Below are 25,364 nucleotides of genomic sequence, written 5' to 3'. Positions count from 1 at the left end.
ATGTCACAATTTGGGTGTCATCGGCATAGGAAAAAAAGCTGTAAAGCTGCATGATCAGATGACTTTCATTAAGGGATAATGTAGGCATTAAAAAGGGTGGGACTCATGCATGGTCCCTGGGGGAAGGGTGAAGGGCTCAGAGTTGAAGTTATCCAGGGTGACTACTTGCTCTTTATTGGACAAAAAAAGAGCGAACCAGTTTTAAGGCGGTACCCCTAAAACCAATACTCGAGACGGTTGACCAGAAGGAAATGGTCAACAATATCGAATGCAGCTGAAAGATCCAATAGGATCAGGACCACCTTGCCCCCTCCATCTATGATAGTCCTGATTTCCTCTGTGGCCGCAACTAGGGCAGATTCCATACAATCATTGGGTCTGAACCCGTATTGTGATGAGTCAGGAATGTTGGAAGTTTCAGGAAAGGTCATGATCTCTTGGTTCATGGCCTTTTCTAGAATCTTGGATGGTAGGGGAAGGCATGAAATTGGGCTTTAATCTTTACATCTGGGGTGTCCAGTGAGGATTTCTTTAGAAGGGATAGGATGGATGTCTTTTTTTCACTGGCTGGAAACAACTGGAATTAATATCTTATTAAGGATGCACTGAAATGGTCCTTCATACCAGGTGGAAAACCTGAGGGGGGGCTGGATTTCTAAAGGGGCACCTGCTGTTGAGGTTTCACTGAGGATAGTTACTCTCTCTTCAGTAAGTGGGGTTAAGCTGATCAAAATTGAGGTGCCATAAGAAGACTGACCAGAGATGGTTTCCCCATCCATCTCATTCATTTCATTTCAGTACACTTTATTCGATTAAATTAAAATCATAAAAGGACACAATACAACATACAATATAAAAACATTCTATCGATGGGTGAGCACAATATAAAATCAATAAAATTAATTCATACGTTTTTAAAGCCAAATACTACACCCTATGGTGCAAAATGCATAACTAGATACAATGGACTACATTAAAACATAGAGCATCATACTTCAGCGATATTAATAGGTCTTAGCTTTTTCAATCTAACAGCTGCCACCAAGTAGCTCCCAATATTAAAAATGACCCAGACATTGTGCAACAATTGCAGGAACATTAGAGCAGGTTTGACTTGACGTAACCCTGTGCCCTTTAGTAATGGAATGATGTATTTTTTCCTTATTACTGAATAATGTTTACAGAAAAAGATGAAATGAGTAGTTTCTTGGTCAGAACAATTATCACAGTCACAGGGTAAAACCTTGTCAACAGTAATCTATACCTGGTTTGTTCCTAACAAAAAAGGGATTTGATTGAACCTAAACCTTGTTAGTAGCCATCTCTGGAAAGGTCTAGTGACTACCTTTAAATATAATTCCAAGGAATCTGGGTTAGCAATTAAAAAATGGGCTCTTACTGTGGGTTTGAGCAATTTATCAACCTCCCGCTCATGTGACCTTAAAGCCATAAAGTGTGTTTTGATCCAATTTATGTCTCCTTTCATAATGGAGTCCGGCCTTTCGTAAATCTCTGGTCTTCCTAGCTTAATAAAAACAGATTTGACATAGGAAAGCCATTTGATATCTTTGGCATTGTTTAGGCAAATACAATCCCTCATGATTTGCTGGTTTAAAATTAAGTCTGGATTAAGCCATATTTTTATCCATTGTATGAGGGGGGCCAAATTTATCAGGTATTCAACATACCCCATACCTAATTCCTGGTGTACTGCAAAAGTGGCAGTAGATTGAGGGACCGGGAAAAGACACCGAAATACCTTATTTTCAGCCCTTTGTATCTTAGTAATTGAGGTATAACCCCAAATAGCAGCACCATAGATGGTTAATGCTATCCATTTGGCTTTATATATTTTTAAAATTGCATCAAATGGCTTTCCCCCTAGGCGATGGGTCAGATTAAGCAGGGCAGATCCTGCACGAGTTAGGGCATTTCTTTTAGCAGTGTTTTGGGGGGCCCAGGAACAATTTTTATCAAATAAAACCCCCAAATATGTGAATGCCACTACTCTTTGTAGTTCAATACCTTTACAGAAGAGTGTTCTTTGCTTCTTAACATGTTGCCCCATAGTCATGACCTGGGATTTGGAGGAATTAATGACCAAATCCAGAGAAGACATAAAATCTCCAAAGGAGTTCAGTAACTGTTGGAGGGCAATGGGGGTACGAGCTAGCAAAACCGTGTGTTCCGCGTATAGGAGCACCGGAATATCGGTGCTACCTATAGGCGGGAAGTCTAATGTAGCTGGTAACAATGTTGTTTCCAGGGCATTAAGGTACAGTGTAAAAAGGAGAGGGGCAAGGATACACCCTTGCCTCACCCCTCTGCCAGATTTTAAAAATCTAGTACAAGAGCCCTCATGCGTCATTCGTACATTGGCATAAAGTTCCCGATGAAGATCCGCCATATAAAGCATCAAGCCAGAATCAATCCCCATGTCCAATAGGATTGTCCACAGCTTTGACCTATTAACCAGATCAAAAGCTGTGGACAAATCCATAAAAGCGAGATGCATAGAACCCTTTCTAGCTGCTGTATACTTGTTGACTAAAAGGTACAGGTTTAAGCTCTGATCTACAGTACTCCTCCCGGCTCTAAATCCGTACTGTATTTCCGCTAACAACCCCTTTTCCTTAACCCTATCATTTAGTTTGGACAGCAAAACTTTCCCTAGGATTTTTACAGAGGAGTCAATTAATGAAATTAGTCTGTAGCATCTCGGGTCCCCTCGAAGGCCTTTTTTAAAGACTGGTATAATGGTTGAGCGGGACCAAGAGGCGGGAAAACCATAGTTTACTGTGAACTTAAAAACATTTGTCAAAACTGAAGCCCATAGTTTGGGGTCGACCTTAAACAAGTCAGATGGGACCCCATCTGGTCCCGGGGCGTTATTCTCAGCAGTATCTAATATTTGCCTTTTCCACATCTGCTTCCTGAAATAAGTCCATAGAGGCAGATGTTCAATTTGCTGGCGGTATAAAGGGATCAAAAGTTTCATTGCTGGCATAGATTATCTCAAAATGTCCCAGCCACTCAGATCCAGTGATATTTATTTTTAACAACCCATTGTTTTCCTCAGTTAACAGAGGGCTATTCACAATCGCCCAGAATTTGGCGCTACCTTTCAGGACAGCAGCAGATGTCAAACTGTCCCATGTTGCATTTTTGATGTTGTTTTTACGTGTCTGCAGTGTAGTTTTATAGTCCTTTCTGAGGGTAGCAATGAGTGCTTTATCCCTAGGGTGGTCTTTTAAGGCTGACTTCAGATTACTGTGAGATTTTGAGCATTTAGTATCAAACCATCTATTCGTTTCTATTCTTCTGGGTTTAGATGGAGCTCTTAGGTCTGTCGTCACTTGTTTACAGATTGCTCAAATGCTAAAATCGTTTCCTCTGGATGGTTAATATCCACCAAACATTTCTGGATATCTACTCCCATTTTAACACTGAGGTCACTCAGAAATAGCTCAGAAATAGCTCAGGAATGACTTTAGACCATTTCAACCGTCTGCCTTGATCTCTAATGGCTAGACTTAAGGTTCCCCCTGTAGGGTTTAGATTATAAATTCTAGTAAGACCTGCATTCAATTTCGGATAGACCGGATTATGGTCACTGAAGGGGGACTTTATGGCATTATAAAAGATTAGATGGTCCAAAAGGGTCGGTGTCAAAAAAAATATTGTCAATGATTGAGATACTGTCTCTAGACTTAAAGGTTACTACTCTTTCTCTCTCTTGGACAAAAAAGGGTTCATAGAGGTTCTCACATGCCAGGAAATCCTCTAGAGCCACCCCCTCTGATTATGTTTAAAATGTGGAGATGCTACTGTGGGCATACTGTGTTTATCATTTGTTTGGCAGTTAAAAGTACACAAATGTGTATTAAAATCTCCCATCAATATAATATCAATTAAAGTGTTATACTCTTTTTTATAGTTTCCAATAAATTGTTCTAAAAAAAGAAGGTGTTCATTAAAATTAGTACCCTCTCTTGAATTATAAAAATTAATTAACAGCAACTTCCCTCTGAGTTGGTCACTAATTTCTACCATTAAGCAATTTGGGGAGGCGGACTCCAAGAGTCTAACTACCCTTTTTAGATGCACGGAAATCAGTGTCACCAAACCTCCCCTAGCTCGTCCTGACACTGATGGTCGTGCTGATTGAAAGTATGATTTGTAACCATCCAGCCAGAAGTTATTATGTGTCTCCCAGGCCTCCTGTAGTGCTATCACATCATTACCTTTGATAAATTTGAGCCAATTCTGGTCCTCCCTCTTGCACCTTAACCCAGCAATGTTCCAGCTGACTATTCTATAAGAGGGGTCTGTTACTAGTGCAGGAGTAAGATCATTTGTACATAGTAGGGAACTCGCATTGCCTCCCCCTAGTCAGTCATTGCTATTTAGGTCAGATAATGGAGAGAACCTATTTGCCAGAACCAGAGGGCTACCTAGCCCCGTAGCCACTGGGTCCGAGCATGTAAGTCTACTTGTCACACCTAGGACACTACCGTTCTTCCTCACAGGCCTATTATCATGTATTGCCACCTTAATGGACCACTAGTAGCAAAAGAACTCGAGTTGGCAGTTGGATGACGGGGTCCTAGGTCAGGATAGAAAAAGCCTAGGGGCACTGCTCTCACTTTTCCCTCCCCGCTTTTCAGGGCAGAACCATCCCATAACATTCTTGGAGGTAGGAGAGAGCTGTTAAAGTTAACAATCACACAGTCCCCTTTGGTTCTTTTAACAGTTTTCCCAATCCAGCCAACCCGCCTTACCATAATTAAATTTTTTGAGATATTGTCACACCCCGAACAATTTTGGTCACACCATCTTTTCGTAGCATTCAAAAGAGACCCGTAGGACTCTACCACTCCTGTGTCTAGAGATGGGACACCAACTAAAACAATCACAAAAGGACTGGCACCAGGGGTAAATTTATATGGGGTTGTTGCAGTGCTTTTACTCCTTTCTGTGTCACAGCCTCAGCGTTCATATGACCCACAACCCTATCACCACATTGGTCCTCTGCTGACTGTTAAGGTTCGAGTGAGGAGCAGAGCCCCCTGTTGGAATACAGAGAGACTGTGTTGACCCCGTCTGGGGAAGTAGAAGTTTCACCTGCTGGTCATGATTTACAAGGGGCCCTTGAGTTTGTGTGGACATTACCTGAGACTCAGGGGGCATGGAGGCAACGGAAAGGCTAGGGCCTAGCTGCCTTTGTGATGCAGGAGCATCATGCCGAATCAAAAATGAGTTTCGTCGGTCACATTTGGATAGTAAGTCGGCAACACAACTGTTAAGAGTATCGATGATGTCCTTAGCAATATTCGATGGAGCCTGTTCCACCCGTGGTGTTAATATTTCTTCAATCAGATCTCGCACTTTGGGGTCTGAGAGACTAGTGGATTGAGACGCACTGTTTATACCAGCAGGTTTGGGATCCTTTTTCCGTGATTTCTTACGCACCTCTATTGGATCAAAGCCCGCAGTGTTAGTAGCACCATTATTAGACATTGGAGGTGCAGCAAGGGTAATATCCTCTGTTTGGGTGGTAGTCTCAGTTCCCCCCTCTTGCACTTGTTAGGGCAGGGCCTTATGTGTAACAGTTACTACGGGCTCCAGCAGAATAATTGCTTGTTGTACTGGTTGCATAGATCTTGGTCCCTCCCTTTGTACAGCATTGGTAGGGAGACCCAATTCTCATTCAGCTGATTCAATTTGGGATGATAGGACTCCCACTGCAGACGTAAGGTATGAAATGATAGAGGATGACTTTCTGGCCACCTTGGCCTCACTACCACCCAGGTCCTGTGAATTGAACAGTTTGCGCTTACCCATGCTTAGGCAGGAGTGAAGATAGTATGGTGGCCCGTCCCGTCCCTTGCAATCCCCCGACGGCCACAGACGGGTCGCCCTCTGCCCGGGCTCCGCCCGGCGCCGTCCACGACGCGTAGGAAGCTGCGTGAGTTTAAGCGCCTCCGGGCGCGCTGGAAGGTAAGTGGGCGGTACAGTCGCCCGAGGCAGGCTGGGGCTGTGGTTTACCCCTCTCCGCGGCCGAGCGATGTAATCAGCACGGCGGCGGGGGAACAACAGCGTCAGCCCCCCAGCAGTGATGTCTGCAGGAAAGGGAGCCCTGTGTGCCTCGGAATCCGCCCCTCGCAGGTGTAGTGCAGCCCCGCTCCTTAGTGGAGGCTGCGTGAATTTTAGCGCCTCCGGGCGCGCTGGAAGGAATCCGCCCCTCGCAGGTGTAGTGCAGCCCCATCTCATTCATAAGTGGAAGCTTTGAATTTTCCGAAGTTGCTGTAAATTCCCCACAAATATTATTTACCTTAGTCCAGAAAATGTCTGCTACTTTGTCACAAAGTTGATGATCTGTGGTGACAGTGTGTATTTCAGAAACTAGATAGTGACTTCACTGTATTAAAGAGTTCCTTAGTAGAATTGTTGGTTGCTTTCATTTTGTCTGTAAAGAAACAAGTTTTGTTTACATCTACACAGTTTTTATATTCTTTTATCAGCATTTTGTAGTTTATTTTTTTCCTCTGGACTAAAGTTCAACCTCCGAGCTGCTACTGTCATCTATATATTTTTTTTAAATAACACTTTTTATTGATGACAGTGTTACAATAATTCAAACATCACGGTGATTATTTGACTTTTCCACTTTGAGTTCTATACTTGTTCACCTTTTGGTTATGCATTCTAGAGTCCGTTAGTCCAGTTTTTAAAGACTTTGTTCAACGGGTGCAAGGGAAGGGAGCAAGGTTGGAGCACAGATGTTCCCTCTATATACATTCCATTTGCCCCATATTTGTACCCACTTTCTCGGGCATCCCCTGGCTACATATACACAATGTTATCCCTTATCATGCACCAGTCCATGTCTTTCTTCCATGCGCTCAGTGTTGGTACTGCTTGTGCCCCCCCCCCACATTCTAGCGATTTTTCGTTTAGCGACTATCAGACACAGTGTTACCCATGTTCTTTTTTTCCTGTTTAGGTCCGTAGGTTGCCAAATATTCAGCAAGCACCTTTTAACCTCAGGTTCCAGATTGAACCCAAAAGCCTCCTCCGTGCAATGGAGTACCTCCGTCCAGTACCCACTGATGTGGATGCACTGCCAGATTATATGCAGAAAAGTTCCTTCTCGGCCACACTGCTGCCCACACCCAGGATCTGCCCTTTAGCCCATCTTGACCAGAGGCGTATATTCTGTGAAGTATTTTTAATTGTACCAGCTTAAGTCTGGAAGAGATTGCAACTTTTATGGGAGAGGCCAGTGCTTCCTGCCATTCATCATCATCCAACTCCGTTTCCCATTTCCTATGGAGCTGTGCGAGGTGGTCAGGTGAGTGTTAATTAGTTTCTGATAGGTCCCGGATATCGCTTTTTTGTGCATATATCCGTCTAGGAATCTATCCTCCAGTGGCGAGGCCTCAGAGGAGTCTCCCCGCTCTTTATTTGTGCCTGCGGAGCGTGTCGCACCTGCAAGTATCTAAATCTTTCTGTATTTGGCAGTTTGTATTCTTGTTGCAGGAGTGACAATGATATCATCTCCCCTTTCTCATATAGGACTCCCACCCTGGATATTACAATAATGTTGCAGCTATTGAAACCCTTCATCTTTCTTAGTGTACCCAATTGTTTTGAATTCCACAGAGGGGTGTACTGTGTGACTCTCTTTGCAGAGCCCAAACTCTTATTCATGGTGTGCCAAACCTGGACAGAGTGTCCTGTTGGTCCCATAAGCTGTAACTTTGTGGGCCTGGAGTAGAGCGTCTCAACATAACTTCCTCCCAGTAAGAGAAAGATGTCCATTCTATACCCCAGATCATCAAAAGGCCAATATGTGCAGTGATTGATGACTGTTAAGTGTGCAGCCCAGTAGCACTTTTTGGTCCCTGGAGCCCCACTCCCCCGTCGTACCATCCTCTCACCAATTTCGGGAACGATATTCAGGGCCGTCCACCCACCCGGAATAGTTTCTTCTGCTCACTTTCTGTAACCTTAAAATATGTCATAGGGAAAAGATTGGGGGAATTGTGCAAAACGTACAAGAAGCTTGGCAAATATATAATTTTAAATAATGCTGCTCTAATCAACAGTGATAGGGGGAGGGCCTTCCAATGTTCTACATTGTGTTTTAACTGCTGCAGCTGGGCTGGAGATTGTGGTTGTAACGCAACTTCAGATCAGTGGTAATGTATATGCCTAGGTTATTGAAGCAATCTTTGGCTTATGCCACTGTGCATCCTCTAGGCAGGGGAGGGAACTTCCCCATCAGTACATAGATCAATGATTTAGTCCAATTAATAGTGTATTATGAGTAGTTGCCGAAGTTTGTAAATATGTTTTGGACCCTGTGCAGTGAGACCCTTGACAACACCAGGTACAGCAATATATCATCAGCGTAAAGGGATATACAGTCTGATACCTACACTTTTGTTTCAGTTCTCTAAGCTCCTGAGAATACTAAGGCACTGAATGCATTGACCTGTTGTTTGGCCGAATTTCTGGAGGAGCTAATTGAGTAACTGCTGTATGTATCCAATTGGCAAAGTTGGCAATGCTTGCTCAGTATCAGGGTCCACATTAATAATGGGCTTGGACTCACACAGCAAGTTATCCAGTTTCAAATTATAAAGGAGCGGTATGTTTTTGCTGCTGATACCTTGATAGTGGAGGACTTTATCATGTGCCTAACTAATTTGAACACAATGGTCCTATGGTCTGTCCAGGCCAGTAGCACTACTTTCTTAACCATTAGGTTAGCATTGTTTGTAAAAATAATGTGAAAGGTATAACAAATGTCAAAAAAGTGAAATTAGAATTAAAAACAGAGATTTAGGGCCACATTTACAGCACGGTTCAGAGGTCGTAAATGGAGAATCAGGCCTTTTGCAACCGCTAAAGACTCGTTTGGCATGTACTAACTCTATTTTGCGAGTCAATAACAGACTCACAAAATAGGATTAGTGACTTGGTATTAGAAAGGAGCATTTCAAGGGTGTCCCTTTCCAATAGCAAGTCGCAGGGGCATGTATGAATATTTTGTGACCGGAATGCGGTCACAAAACATTCCTTTTGACTGACTCTGTGAAGATGGTAACACACACAAACAAATGAGAAGGGGTCCCTGGAACATTATTTCAGATTGAAGCTTACTTTTTCTGAGAAATCACCATTGTTCACTCGGTTCGTGCTGGGTGTATATGACACAGCTTTACTTACAGGGCATAAGAACTAATACTTTCTCTACTTCAGGAGGGGTATTACCCTGAGAAGCCCTAATGAAGTTCTCTATGAGAACAAAACGCGTTGGCTGAACTACTTTTTTCTTTGAACCATTTATGACACTTGATCAATAAAGAATTTTGAATAACTTCAGAGCGAATTCCTGGACATTTCTTGCATTCCTGCGCACACCATTTAAGTATTGTTTAAGGATCTGGAACACAGTAACACCATAGGATGGTTGGTGTCTGGGTTTGTGGCACGGGACTAATACAAAGGATGAAACTGGCATAGAGGTGCAGGAAGGGTAGTCCACTGTCTTCTAGTTTGCTAAATGCTACTAGTTGGCCTGCAGCACTTATTATGCCACCTACTTCCGTAGGCCCCTAAAACATGCCTCAGGTCTGCCACTGCAGCATGTGTACATTTTTAAACTAAAAGACTAATTGGTAACCAGGTATGGAAATAGGGAAATGGGCATTCAACAGACATATTGGGTTATAATAATACAGATGTACAATCTATAGAGGTGCTTCAAAGGGGAGAGAGGTCGGTTACCACTTCAACCTCATAAATCCTCTTTCATAGAGGATGAAACAGAATCAAATAGTCTACCCTGAGCACACTGTGGTATGTCAATCAAATAAGTTCTTAGATAGTTTGAGATCATCACACGATGTTCAAAAAGTCCATGTTCTTTATTTCAAATTGTTTAGGTAGTGTTTCCACAGCTTACTGAAGAACAATTCTTCACAAAAAACTGCCAAGACGTGTTTCGTTGTGTGCAGTTACACATAATTGACTTCTTCAGGGCTGATGAGTAAATACAGAACTCCACACGGACGAGTCCACCCAAAACAAGCACTGAGTGAGGGAATAAAAGAGTGATGACTCCAATGTTCCCATGATGCACTGGGCCAGGGACAGACTGATTTGCATATAGCCAGGTTCTGAGCTGGGATGGGGCAGTGAGATAAATAACGGTGATGGATCAAGCCCTGATCTTTGGACTGGGTAAGAGTGGTCTGCTCAATTCAGACACTCTGTTCATCACCACCCCCTTTTGTAAATCGATTTTGGCCACTATAGGTGTGGCAGGGTATACTCAGACATGAGTCCCTTTCTCACTGCTCCATCAGGATTCAAGCAAGCCGGGCCGAAAAGGCTGAAATGCCAGAAACCGGTCCCCGGTAGCTTGTCTCCTTTCTGGTAAAGAATTGGCTTGGTAGTTTAGTCTGCCCTGTTCCCATGATGCACTGGGCCAGGGACAGACTGATTTGCATATAGCCAGGTTCTGAGCTGGGATGGGGCAGTGAGATAAATAACGGTGATGGATCAAGCCCTGATCTTTGGACTGGGTAAGAGTGGTCTGCTCAATTCAGACACTCTGTTCATCACCACCCCCTTTTGTAAATCGATTTTGGCCACTATAGGTGTGGCAGGGTATACTCAGACATGAGTCCCTTTCTCACTGCTCCATCAGGATTCAAGCAAGCCGGGCCGAAGAGGCTGAAATGCCAGAAACCGGTCCCCGGTAGCTTGTCTCCTTTCTGGTAAAGAATTGGCTTGGTAGTTTAGTCTGCCCTGTTCCCATGATGCACTGGGCCAGGGACAGACTGATTTGCATATAGCCAGGTTCTGAGCTGGGATGGGGCAGTGAGATAAATAACGGTGATGGATCAAGCCCTGATCTTTGGACTGGGTAAGAGTGGTCTGCTCAATTCAGACACTCTGTTCATCACCACCCCCTTTTGTAAATCGATTTTGGCCACTATAGGTGTGGCAGGGTATACTCAGACATGAGTCCCTTTCTCACTGCTCCATCAGGATTCAAGCAAGCCGGGCCGAAGAGGCTGAAATGCCAGAAACCGGTCCCCGGTAGCTTGTCTCCTTTCTGGTAAAGAATTGGCTTGGTAGTTTAGTCTGCCCTGTTCCCATGATGCACTGGGCCAGGGACAGACTGATTTGCATATAGCCAGGTTCTGAGCTGGGATGGGGCAGTGAGATAAATAACGGTGATGGATCAAGCCCTGATCTTTGGACTGGGTAAGAGTGGTCTGCTCAATTCAGACACTCTGTTCATCACCACCCCCTTTTGTAAATCGATTTTGGCCACTATAGGTGTGGCAGGGTATACTCAGACATGAGTCCCTTTCTCACTGCTCCATCAGGATTCAAGCAAGCCGGGCCGAAGAGGCTGAAATGCCAGAAACCGGTCCCCGGTAGCTTGTCTCCTTTCTGGTAAAGAATTGGCTTGGTAGTTTAGTCTGCCCTGTTCCCATGATGCACTGGGCCAGGGACAGACTGATTTGCATATAGCCAGGTTCTGAGCTGGGATGGGGCAGTGAGATAAATAACGGTGATGGATCAAGCCCTGATCTTTGGACTGGGTAAGAGTGGTCTGCTCAATTCAGACACTCTGTTCATCACCACCCCCTTTTGTAAATCGATTTTGGCCACTATAGGTGTGGCAGGGTATACTCAGACATGAGTCCCTTTCTCACTGCTCCATCAGGATTCAAGCAAGCCGGCCCGAAGAGGCTGAAATGCCAGAAACCGGTCCCCGGTAGCTTGTCTCCTTTCTGGTAAAGAATTGGCTTGGTAGTTTAGTCTGCCCTGTTCCCATGATGCACTGGGCCAGGGACAGACTGATTTGCATATAGCCAGGTTCTGAGCTGGGATGGGGCAGTGAGATAAATAACGGTGATGGATCAAGCCCTGATCTTTGGACTGGGTAAGAGTGGTCTGCTCAATTCAGACACTCTGTTCATCACCACCCCCTTTTGTAAATCGATTTTGGCCACTATAGGTGTGGCAGGGTATACTCAGACATGAGTCCCTTTCTCACTGCTCCATCAGGATTCAAGCAAGCCGGGCCGAAGAGGCTGAAATGCCAGAAACCGGTCCCCGGTAGCTTGTCTCCTTTCTGGTAAAGAATTGGCTTGGTAGTTTAGTCTGCCCTGTTCCCATGATGCACTGGGCCAGGGACAGACTGATTTGCATATAGCCAGGTTCTGAGCTGGGATGGGGCAGTGAGATAAATAACGGTGATGGATCAAGCCCTGATCTTTGGACTGGGTAAGAGTGGTCTGCTCAATTCAGACACTCTGTTCATCACCACCCCCTTTTGTAAATCGATTTTGGCCACTATAGGTGTGGCAGGGTATACTCAGACATGAGTCCCTTTCTCACTGCTCCATCAGGAGTCAAGCAAGCCGGGCCGAAGAGGCTGAAATGCCAGAAAACGGTCCCCGGTAGCTTGTCTCCTTTCTGGTAAAGAATTGGCTTGGTAGTTTAGTCTGCCCTGTTCCCATGATGCACTGGGCCAGGGACAGACTGATTTGCATATAGCCAGGTTCTGAGCTGGGATGGGGCAGTGAGATAAATAACGGTGATGGATCAAGCCCTGATCTTTGGACTGGGTAAGAGTGGTCTGCTCAATTCAGACACTCTGTTCATCACCACCCCCTTTTGTAAATCGATTTTGGCCACTATAGGTGTGGCAGGGTATACTCAGACATGAGTCCCTTTCTCACTGCTCCATCAGGATTCAAGCAAGCCGGGCCGAAGAGGCTGAAATGCCAGAAACCGGTCCCCGGTAGCTTGTCTCCTTTCTGGTAAAGAATTGGCTTGGTAGTTTAGTCTGCCCTGTTCCCATGATGCACTGGGCCAGGGACAGACTGATTTGCATATAGCCAGGTTCTGAGCTGGGATGGGGCAGTGAGATAAATAACGGTGATGGATCAAGCCCTGATCTTTGGACTGGGTAAGAGTGGTCTGCTCAATTCAGACACTCTGTTCATCACCACCCCCTTTTGTAAATCGATTTTGGCCACTATAGGTGTGGCAGGGTATACTCAGACATGAGTCCCTTTCTCACTGCTCCATCAGGATTCAAGCAAGCCGGGCCGAAGAGGCTGAAATGCCAGAAACCGGTCCCCGGTAGCTTGTCTCCTTTCTGGTAAAGAATTGGCTTGGTAGTTTAGTCTGCCCTGTTCCCATGATGCACTGGGCCAGGGACAGACTGATTTGCATATAGCCAGGTTCTGAGCTGGGATGGGGCAGTGAGATAAATAACGGTGATGGATCAAGCCCTGATCTTTGGACTGGGTAAGAGTGGTCTGCTCAATTCAGACACTCTGTTCATCACCACCCCCTTTTGTAAATCGATTTTGGCCACTATAGGTGTGGCAGGGTATACTCAGACATGAGTCCCTTTCTCACTGCTCCATCAGGATTCAAGCAAGCCGGGCCGAAGAGGCTGAAATGCCAGAAACCGGTCCCCGGTAGCTTGTCTCCTTTCTGGTAAAGAATTGGCTTGGTAGTTTAGTCTGCCCTGTTCCCATGATGCACTGGGCCAGGGACAGACTGATTTGCATATAGCCAGGTTCTGAGCTGGGATGGGGCAGTGAGATAAATAACGGTGATGGATCAAGCCCTGATCTTTGGACTGGGTAAGAGTGGTCTGCTCAATTCAGACACTCTGTTCATCACCACCCCCTTTTGTAAATCGATTTTGGCCACTATAGGTGTGGCAGGGTATACTCAGACATGAGTCCCTTTCTCACTGCTCCATCAGGATTCAAGCAAGCCGGGCCGAAGAGGCTGAAATGCCAGAAACCGGTCCCCGGTAGCTTGTCTCCTTTCTGGTAAAGAATTGGCTTGGTAGTTTAGTCTGCCCTGTTCCCATGATGCACTGGGCCAGGGACAGACTGATTTGCATATAGCCAGGTTCTGAGCTGGGATTGGGCAGTGAGATAAATAACGGTGATGGATCAAGCCCTGATCTTTGGACTGGGTAAGAGTGGTCTGCTCAATTCAGACACTCTGTTCATCACCACCCCCTTTTGTAAATCGATTTTGGCCACTATAGGTGTGGCAGGGTATACTCAGACATGAGTCCCTTTCTCACTGCTCCATCAGGATTCAAGCAAGCCGGGCCGAAGAGGCTGAAATGCCAGAAACCGGTCCCCGGTAGCTTGTCTCCTTTCTGGTAAAGAATTGGCTTGGTAGTTTAGTCTGCCCTGTTCCCATGATGCACTGGGCCAGGGACAGACTGATTTGCATATAGCCAGGTTCTGAGCTGGGATGGGGCAGTGAGATAAATAACGGTGATGGATCAAGCCCTGATCTTTGGACTGGGTAAGAGTGGTCTGCTCAATTCAGACACTCTGTTCATCACCACCCCCTTTTGTAAATCGATTTTGGCCACTATAGGTGTGGCAGGGTATACTCAGACATGAGTCCCTTTCTCACTGCTCCATCAGGATTCAAGCAAGCCGGGCCGAAGAGGCTGAAATGCCAGAAACCGGTCCCCGGTAGCTTGTCTCCTTTCTGGTAAAGAATTGGCTTGGTAGTTTAGTCTGCCCTGTTCCCATGATGCACTGGGCCAGGGACAGACTGATTTGCATATAGCCAGGTTCTGAGCTGGGATGGGGCAGTGAGATAAATAACGGTGATGGATCAAGCCCTGATCTTTGGACTGGGTAAGAGTGGTCTGCTCAATTCAGACACTCTGTTCATCACCACCCCCTTTTGTAAATCCAATGAAACACTGGGCAAGCAAATGAGCTAGTTTTTGTGAACTATAACCCGAAAAACGTCTGAGCACTGACTGTCTGAAGGGGAAGCAGCTGGAGGGCTAGTGGGCATTTTCAGATTCCATCCCAGGCCTGGACACCTGACTCAGTGGGGATGCGTACATTCCAAAGGCCGAGTCTCTGGCGTGTGCATGGATAATCCATTTCCCCGAATTCCTTGATGTGGGGGTTCACTGTTCACAATCTTCTAGTTGTCTTACTCCGACAGCAACCTGGGCCTATAGGGTGAAGGTTTATTTCTTCCCAATTAAGAAGGAGAGAAATCACCTGCGCTGTGCGTTTCCAGCTCGGTTTTGGCAGCAATCATAAACACGGCACTGCATTCAGTGTTACATCATGACTGGGCATAACACGTCTTATGCGAAAACAAATTTCTCAGGTTTGGGGGGTGTTAAGCTGTGCAAAGGGGCCATTGACCCTGGTGCCAGGAATTAAAATGGCCCCTTTTCCTGCTGTTGGGTTAGTAAACCTTTGGACCCTTCGGGAGCCACTGCTCCTGCTGCACCAAAGGTGGCTATGCCCCTGTACTTAACGTGGCGCTTCATGCCGTTTAACCACTAAACAATAGAAGCCCCACAGGTCTTTTATTAGAATTAGGCGTGTCTGCGTGATATCTCCCTCGAGGGGGTAACATCACTGAAAAAGAATACCTTGTGTAGCTGTCCCACAACAGTGGCTGCTTTCTTCCCAAACAAAAAGCGCACTAGTATTCTGTGGGACAATCCTGGGATATCAATTAACTTATTTAAATATTGTAAATCTGTCCAATGCAAATCTGTCAGTGGAGCGAAGTGCAGAAGAAAAACAGCGGATGTTATTTAAAAACATAACCTGTGCCGGTCGGCTTGTTTGGGGATGAGATCTGTGTACCGAGACACAACGTGTCCTGTTTGAAGTGCATAAAACAAACATGGCTGCACTGTAGCACTTTTCTGACAGGTCAGTGGGTAAACACGTCAAAGCATGGACCGCGTCATTAAAGTACTTGGAAAGGAAGAGGTTGAGGGAGTAAATTCGATAGCCATCTTAGACAAGACTGTTAATCAGAGCTGTGGAGAAGACAAGCCACATAATACCAAGTAGCAGGTAATTTTAAAATAACAATAGAATGATTCTCGTTAACTATACTTTATTTTATATACTGGTACAGAAGAATGGTCTATTATTTTAGTCTGACTTCAACTAAAATAGGCATATATACTCGTAAGACAAATAAGTTTGATTTACATTTTGATACGTCTTGTTGATTTCTTTGACTGGTCCGATTTGGTAGCAAAAGTACAAATGTCTTTAGAGGCTGAAGGCCACTATCTTGTTCCTTTTCTGTGTTGGCAAGCGCAACGCAAGTGACGTAAAATAGCTGCGCCCGATCTTTTCTACTACTCGCGGTATCGTGCTAAGAGAACCCGCTGCAGCGGAAACACCATGGGAGACTATGAAGGGGAGGTAAAGGTTTCCAGGGGAAAGGGATCACTTCAATGGGAATTGAGGGAGGTACCTGGGAGGGTATTACACCGCTGGATATACCCGATCTCAGTGCTTTAAATCTCAATCCCAGTGGCAGCAATATCCTTTTTTGTGATAATGGCCCAAGAAGGGATCTCGCTTGAGTGTCTGTTATCGGAGGAACAACGGACTGTCACACCAAGTGAAGCAAGCCCCTCCCTACTTACCTTAAGAACATTTTAGTATAAATGAAAAGTAATAGCTGGTTCCTTACAATTAGAAATAATTTTGAATAGTCAGAAACCTGGGCTAACGGTGGAATATTCAAAATTAAATTTACACAACGCCAAGTTACATACTTAGGCATGAAATCTGCGATGAAGGTGCTGCACCTACTTTTTTTTAAAAATTAATGGCATTAAAGAAGTGCCTGCACCTCAAAATAAACAAGCACAAGCTCTTGCTGCAGCAGAGGGAGGCGCGTGCGCGCCTCGCGCGGGAGGAGGGGTGCCTGCGCGATTCACTTGCGGGAGCGATAATTGCTACCATATGGTGGCGCTCGCTCCCGCAAGTGAATCTCCACACGTGCACACGCTGCCATTGAAGGCAATGGAATGGTGCATGGTTGTGGATGAAAAAGGGGACCGATGGCTAAAGGTCTCCTCCTATGCAGAGCATGCGCGCTGCGTAGGCGAGACCTAAAAATGCCAGTTCATGTGTACCTTCTCACTTCCTAAATCCCATCTTTGCAAGTAAGGTCCTGGTAAATAATCAATTTAATGAAACCGGTTTTCCACGCACTAAAGTCTGATATTGTAGGATGCTATCCCCCCTTCCTGTGCTATGGTGGGTGGACCTCAACCCCTCATATACAGTAACAAATGTAGTAGGTAATCCTACGCTCACACGTTCATGACCGTAACTAACTAACGGGGTTCCTCGTTCGAGACAAGGAACCCTGTTAGTTAAGGTCATGAACGTGTGATCAACGAAACACGTGTTGGCTGCAAGATGTGTCCGACAGAATTGACAGGAGCTGATGGACCTTCAAGAGAGGAGTTCTGTCAGGGACAGAGAGAGTGTCCCACTCTTGAGATCCTGAGGCAGAACACCACCAGGCAAGATAAGGGTGATGATGGATTAAACCAAGATCAGTTGACTGGGGTTGAGTGCATCATCCCCTTTGGTTTTGATTTGTTCGCCCTAAGTTGGCAAGGTATGCCCAGACGTGGGTCCCTTGGTCACTTTGCCACTGGATTCAAGCTAGTCTGGCTGATGACAGCTGATACGCCAGAAATGGTCCCAGGAGGCTTGTTTCCGGTCCAGGGAAGACATGGCTTGGCAGTTCGGGCTCGACTGTTCCCACGAGGCATATGATTTGCTTTTGGCCATGTCTGAACTGGGGTGGCGGAGTGAGCTAAAGAATGATGATGGATTAAACCCAGATCAGTTGACTGGGGTGAGTGCTTGCAATGTTCAAAACACTGTCCATGAACCCCTTTGGTTTTGCTTTGTTTGCCCTAAGTTGGCAGAGTATGCCCAGACGTGGGTACCTTGCTCACTTTGTCACTGGATTCAAGCCGGCCTGGGTGATGACGGCTGATTAGCCAGAAACCGGTACCAGGATGCTTGTTTACGGTCCAGGGAAGACATGGCTTGGCAGTTCGGGCTGAACTGTTCCCATCAGGCATATTATTTGCACATGGCTATGTCTGCACTGGGGTGGCGGAGTGAGCTAAAGTATGATGATGGATTAAACCCAGATCAGTTGACTGGGGGTGAGTGCTTGCAATGTTCAACACTCCGTCCATCATCTCCTTTGGTTTTGCTTTGGACTATGAACTACACCTGAGATCCTGCGTGGCAGCATGCATTTACAAAGCAATCAGAAAGCTACAGGCCAGCCAAGAGCTCATGAAACTCTGGTATGACTAAAGGGCTACTATGCCTGAGTACACTCCAGTACAATTGGTGTGGGATTTGTAGCCTTTAGCTCCCAGAGCCATCCATGACCAGTTAACTGGGCTCTACACATTGCTAGAGAAGAAGGGTGACCTTAACACCCTCTGGAATTGCCACAGGGTCCAGCTTGTCAATAGGTTTAAACCCCACCAAGACAGCAGACATAAACATGTTTATGGGCACAGATGGAGGAGGATAGGAAGAGACTGAGCCATTGCTAGATCTCCTCTCTACCACTTTGCAAGATGGGTCAGTGGAGGAAGTTGTACTCTCTCCCAAACGGACAGACCGGCAGCACAGAAACTGCAAGTAGGTGCTGTAGCAGTTTGCTGGTCTGTTCTCTTTGACCCCAGGTATCACCAACTGGTACATAGATGACATTGACTACCTGTCAAAAATAAACTGGACAGGTTGTCTGACCATGTCAGAATTAGCATCAAAACTGAAGTAGCTAATATGCTGGAGTTGGGGGTAAATGAGCCTTATGGTAGTCCATGGGTCAGCCCAGTGGTGCTGATACCAAAACCTAATCCCCAAGGGGGAAAGAATAAGTTAAGATTATGTGTGGCCTACAGAGGATTCAATGTAGACATTAAGACTGATGCTCACCCCATACCTACAGCTGATGAGCACATTGATAGGTTAAGGGCTACGATGTACCTGAGTATATTTGATTTGACCTCAGGCTACTGGCAGTTTGTCCTCAGTAGAGGAGCTCCACACCGGAGGAACATTACCAGTAAAAAATAATGCCTTTTGGCTTAAAGAATGCATCTGCTACCTTCCAAAGGTTGGTAAAAAGGGTCCTGTCCGGGTTGTAGCAGTACAGTACAGCTTATCTGGATGCTATAGCTCTGTACAGTTCTGCTTGGGGGGATCACCTGAAGGAAGTGCTTCAGGCCATGCAAAGGCGGGCCTGACTATCAAGGCGAGTAAGTGCCAGATAGGGCAGAGTTCAGTGGTGTACCTGAGCCATCTTATAAACCATTTTGGATTAGGTAGCTCCTACAACCCAGACACAGATCAGGGCATTCCTTGGTCTTACTAGGTTCTTTAGAAGATTTGTTCAAACCTATGGGACCATTGTGGCTCCTCTGACAGAATTTACTTCTAAAAAGCAGCCCAAGAAAGTCATTTTGATCCCAGAGTGTCAGAAGGCCTTTGAAACTCCGAAAGAGGCTATGTGTTCAGCACTGGTGTTAATGGACGTTGTGGTTCAGACAGATGCTTCAGAACAAGGGAATGTGGCAGTGTTGGCGCAAGTAAATGAGGAGGGCCTGGATCTGCGAGTTACCTTTATTAGCAGGCAACTTCTCCCCAGAGAACAAAGATGAAGTGCCATTGAGAGGGAAGCCTTTTTTGTGGTCTGGCCCCTGATAAAGTTGAGGCCTTACCTGTTTGGCACTCACGTCCATGTTCAAACTGACCTCAGAACTCTCAGATGGCTCATGCAGAAAAGAGGGCAGAATCCTAAACTGTTGAACTCATCCCTTTCCCTATAGGGGATGGACTTCACAGTGGAACACACACCTGGGACTGCAAATGCAGATGAACTTTCCAGATTTTTCCACTTAGCTGATGAGGACTACCAGTGTGTAAGTTAGGTACCCATTACTATTTTATGACTATTAATGGTGGTAGCTGACTCTGTGCCCTTTTCTCTGTTAACCAGAGCCAGTGCCCTGTGTAAAATGTATATGGTAATTAGATGTAATTACCTTTGGTATGTCAACCTAACTATAAGACCCTAGTATATGGTAGGGCGTGTAGGTTTAGGGGCCAACATATTTAATGCACTTAAGTGTGCACTGCTGTGTTGCCTGCTGTCATTTTAAAGGGTGCCCTACTTTGCAAGTGACTTTCAAAGGTAAATTATATGCAAATTCAATTTTGAAATTAAAGGTACATACTAAGAATTAAACTATCTTAATTTTACATATAAGTATCACCTAAGGTCTCCCCAAGTTGCCCCGGGGGTAGTGTACCGTATAAATATATGCAGGCAAATTTTTCAAAGATGTTGTATATGCCCTAGTGAGGGAAAACTGTCAAACTTGTTTTTTCACCTCCCTAGGCTAATATGGGAATACTTTAATAAAGTATAACTATTGAAAGGAGTGAGCTAAAAATATAGTTCAAAGTATTAAAACGAAAGCTAGAATAAATCCAACAAATTGTGACAGTTGTCTGTATTATAATTATCTCAGAAAATAAGTTATAGAATGTCCTTTTCTGATGAACCAAAATCCAGCCTTAAAGTAGCCTCTACTGATTGGCCTTCCTTTGACAGTCAAACTGCTCTGATGAGTTGTGAAGTGGTCGGCATAGAGGGAAAAGACATCTGGTGGGAGGAGATCTGCAGCTGCAGAGCAAAAGGAAGGATGTGGGTAGAGTAGCCAAATTGGTTTTCAAAGAGGGAATGACAGTTAGGACAGGACACAGGATCACCCCCACATTGTGTACCCCACCCTGCCCCCCAGTCTGACAGAAGCTCCAGTAATTGAATTAGCAGATGAGCTGTAAAGGAATTGTTAGGGAAACTTAGCCACACCAGTGAGTTGGTTTAGACAGATCTTAACCTTCAGAAGAAAGTTCCTCCCTTTTAAATTTAATAGGAATAGTGCTTTCTGAGACAAGAATATGCCAAACTCTCGAGAAAGTTGTCATACCTGAGGGTGGCGCCCAATACTCCATTGGTCTGTGGTGCTACCTTGCTTGTCACCCATGGACACTGGATATATATATGGGAGTGCTACCCAACAACTCAGACCCATGCCTGAAACTACAAGAAGAAGAAGGACTGTCCTGGCCTGCACCAAGTGGATTGCACTCTGCACCTGCTGCACATTTTGGAATTACAGCCCAAAGGACTTTGCCGAGGGGCGCTAGGTGGCGCCGGACTAAGATGGCTGCACTATAGTGAGGCTCTCGCCTGGTCGAGCATTCACCCATCCTCCATACCATCCTGACCGGAATCCAATGCCTGCTGGAAGTGCGCCCTGAATCGCCTTGCCGAGAGGCACATATCGGTACCCTTGCCTCCCGTCTGCCATATCGGGAGCCGGCGGAATCTACCTCCTTCTCAGCGAGCGGTCCCGCTCACGTTCCTGTGGTGCACTCCTGCCGGGGGAGCGAGCTGGGTGAGGCCGGGGATCGGAGGCCTGCGCGGAGCTCCCTGCGCCCGGACAGACTATACTGTCTGGATCCCCCTGCTGCTGTGTGCTACACCGGAGCGGACGGACGGGGAGGTGAGAGTCCCCTACAGTTACGGACCTGCCCGGGCGGCCTGTCTTGCGGCTTCCCCCTTGTTAGAGCCCGCTGGGGAGCGGCGGCTGCGATACAGCACTGGGCCTTGACCCGTGACCGCCGCCGCCTGATCTGCCCGCGCTCCGGACTTGTGGCCCCCCCCAATAGCCTCGCCGCCTCCGGAGACCCGAGGAGTGACGGGAGAGGCCCAACTGCCGCATGGCCACCATAGCGATGCATGTGGCATAACGCCCGGATCACACCCAAGTGCCGGTTCTCCCCTGCCTAGACCACATTGCAGGAAAACTGGAAACATCGTGCTGCTGCAGGCGGAGCCTCCATTACTCTCCTTGTCCGCCCTGGTGATATCCTGCGCCATAGCTGCGGCCGGCTTGGGGTAAGGCCTGACCCATTTTGCATTGCCACCGCGGGATCTAGGGCGGGGTACGGCGCGGACTGACTGCTGAGACCCTCTGTCAATTTTACCTTGAATGCTACATTGGGTGGCGTCCCCCCTCCCCGCCATACTTCTCTATATGCACCGTCAGTGCCTGTTTTAAACATACGCCTGTGCCGCAGCCAAAAACATTTGCAGCGCCGCACGCCGACGCATTCAACAACTGCCTTCTACCTCCCATGCGCACTGTACGGACTGACGGCACGATTCTCTGTCGGTTCCACTCCCCTGGCTCTTTGACGCTATCCACGAATTGCCTTCTACGCTGGTCCACCAAAGGTTCTGTTGCCATTTCGGGGACGGGACAGGGCATTCTTGTGTCTCGGGCTGCGTTGAGGGGACCTGAACACGCACTTACAATCACTGGTACTGGGGACGCAGGGAGGACCACCCACAAACTCCTTTTCCTTCGCCGGGCCGGTAGCCCCCGCCTCCATTGAACTCGACCACCACGGACCTGGCGGAATCTGCTACCGCGACGTTGCGGACACCGAGGCGTACCATGGGCCGCAGCGACGCCAAACAGTCCAAAATTCCATTTGAGGCCAAAAAGACTTCCGGAACGATGCCGGGACCTGGGGGAGCCCTACCACATCGGCCCCACCAGAGGAAGACTGGAAATCCCTACTTCTAGGTATGAGACAAAGCCTCTCAACAATCGACTCCAAGATCGACACCATAAATGCGCGCATGGATGGGATCGTGGCGAAACTGGACCAACACGACACCTGCATAAAGGAGACCGAGGACAGGATCTCCGAACTGGAAGACGGGACCGTCTCTACCAACCGTCAGGTCACGCAAATGGACAGACTCCTCAAGGTAATTGCAGACAAAAACGAGGATATGGAGGCCAGGTCTCGCCGAAACAATGTCCGAATTTTAGGCCTGGCGGAATCAACAAACACTGGGAAGATGGAGTCTTTCGTGGAGAACCTGGTGGTCGAACTGTTTGGGAAAGACTCCTTCTCTCCACACCTCATCGTTGAGCGAGCCCATAGATCCCTTGCTGCACGCCCCCCTCCAGGGGCAACACCTAGGCCCATCATAGCGCGTTTCTTGAACTATAGAGACCGAGATGCGGTACTGCGTCGGGCACGAGAGCTGGGCACGATAACCTACGGCAACACGACCTTATCCTTCTTCCCGGATTTTACCCCCTCGGTCCAGGAAGCACGGCGTAAATTTATGGCGGTTAAAAAGAAGTTGCAATCCCAGGAACTCCCCTATGCCATGCTTTACCCTGCAAAATTAAAGATCTCCTACCAAGGCAAACACCACATCTTCACAAACCCGCAGCAGGTGGAGGACTTCCTCAAACAACATAAGAGGGATCATGCCGGTGGTGATGTGGGTGGACGCCGCTCCAGATCACGCTCGCCGTTGGAACAGCAGGACTGACAGTGGCTGGGCTCCTGCCTGGCCCACGAGACCAGTATTCCTGACATGGCTGATCGCGAGGTGCTGTGACTCCGGTGAGGTACTTTTACTGACTTACTATTCACTGGTCTATGTGACACTAAGTGCTCGACACCCCACCTCCGTCCCATGGGAGACAACTTGGTTGCTACCTGGTGTCTGGTGGATGTGAGTGAGAGGTGGGAGGCAAGTCGGGCGCCCCTAGATGCGATTCCCCAATGGGCGAGCCCCTTTGGGACCTCTCCCTCCATAGTGGAGAGATGAAAGTAGCATGTTTTGTATTTCTTTGGCTTTTTGTGGGGGGGTGGGTATTCTTTGCCCGGCGAGTTGGGGTTGCCGGTGTGGGAGGGTGGATGTTCCAGCACACTACTGGAATAGCTTTACAAATTTTAGCTCTGTTATGGGACGGGACTGCCAAAATGGACTTCGGGATTTCTAGTTGCACTTCTGATGTTGTTTGTTACAAGAATCTTGATGTCATGCTTATGTGTTACAAATTTCTGTATTTCCTGGGATGGGTGACTTAACAAATGTGCAACCTGCCCAACAACTGCAACTGACCTCATGGAATGTACGGGGGCTTAATGACCCACGGAAGAAAAGGCAGATCTTGGGCTACCTAGATCGACAGGGTGTATCCATTGCCATGCTCCAAGAAACACATTTACTGTCGGGCAACCCCCCCTTGTTTGCATCCCGTTGGGCCTCCGGTAGAACGTTTTCGTCCTATTCAAATTACACTAGGGGGGTCACGATCCTAGTCAAAAGAGGGGTGCAGTTTGCCCCGGCAGGGTTTGAGGCTGACGCATGTGGCAGATATTGCATGGTTTGGGGCAGACTTCATTCACACACAATACTCTTTGCATGTTATTATGGTCCTAATACGGATGACCCAACTGCTCTCCTCACACTCTGGGGTAAAACCCAATCATTGGGTGTCGCTCACGTAATTCTGGGAGGCGATTTTAATACTGCACTCCGGCCCAGTATGGACAGATCCCACCCACAGGCGGTACACTACACGCAACGCACCCTATCAGACATCGTGGAGGAACACCGCCTGATTGATGCTTGGCGGCATGCACACCCTTCTCTCAAGCAGGGCACACACTTCTCTGCCATACACTCCACCTGGGCACGTCTTGACTATATATTTTTGACGGCGGGCCTTTCTCCCTGGTTGGTCAAAGTCACACACTTCGCCCGTACCTTCTACCAGTACTCCTGTCATTACGCATTCCTCTAAATGTTTCCCCTTATTTAAGCTGGCGCCTCAATCCTGCACACCTCACTGATTCGGCCTTTAAGGCGGAATTAGAGCAAGATATAAAAGATTTTTTTGAGCGTAACATCTCATCGGTTTCTAGTCTCACAACAGTCTGGGAGGCCTTCAAGGTCACTGTGAGGGGGTGGTGCATTGCTAAGGGGGAGGAGTCCTCGGATCCCTACGAGACGAACTGCTCAAACTTGAATTAGAGCTGCAGCAATTGGAACGTGATATTGCCCACCCTACACACAGCCTTACAACCAAAGCTCAACTTCGGGAGAAACTAAATGACTATGCAGAATTAGCAGAGAAAGAATGTAAGTTCTTAGGGAAAACACACACTGCCCGTGGATATGGTGAGGGAGACAGGCCGGATAGGGCACTAGCGTCTGTTGTTAGCCCCCCCAGATACCACACCTACATTACCACACTACTGGATGAGCATAATGTGCATCAACGGGACCTATCAGAACAACTCAGTGTTCTTACTGACCACTATTCCATGCTTTACACTTCTCAGAGACACACCCCGATTAATCTAAATACTTATCTGGACGACACTGCGATAGCATGGCTAGGCCCGTCACAGCAGAAATTCCTTCACCACCCGCTAGAGTTGGAGGAAATAACGGATGCTATAATGTCCATGAAATCGGGCAAATCTCCGCGCTCGGACGGTCTACCAATTGACTTTTACAAGGCCTACATACACGTTCTAGCCCCGATC

Source organism: Lissotriton vulgaris, chromosome 2_1, assembly GCF_964263255.1.
Source record: "Lissotriton vulgaris chromosome 2_1, aLisVul1.2, whole genome shotgun sequence".
NCBI classification, from domain to species: domain Eukaryota; kingdom Metazoa; phylum Chordata; class Amphibia; order Caudata; family Salamandridae; genus Lissotriton; species Lissotriton vulgaris.
This window is presented reverse-complemented; position numbering follows the sequence as displayed.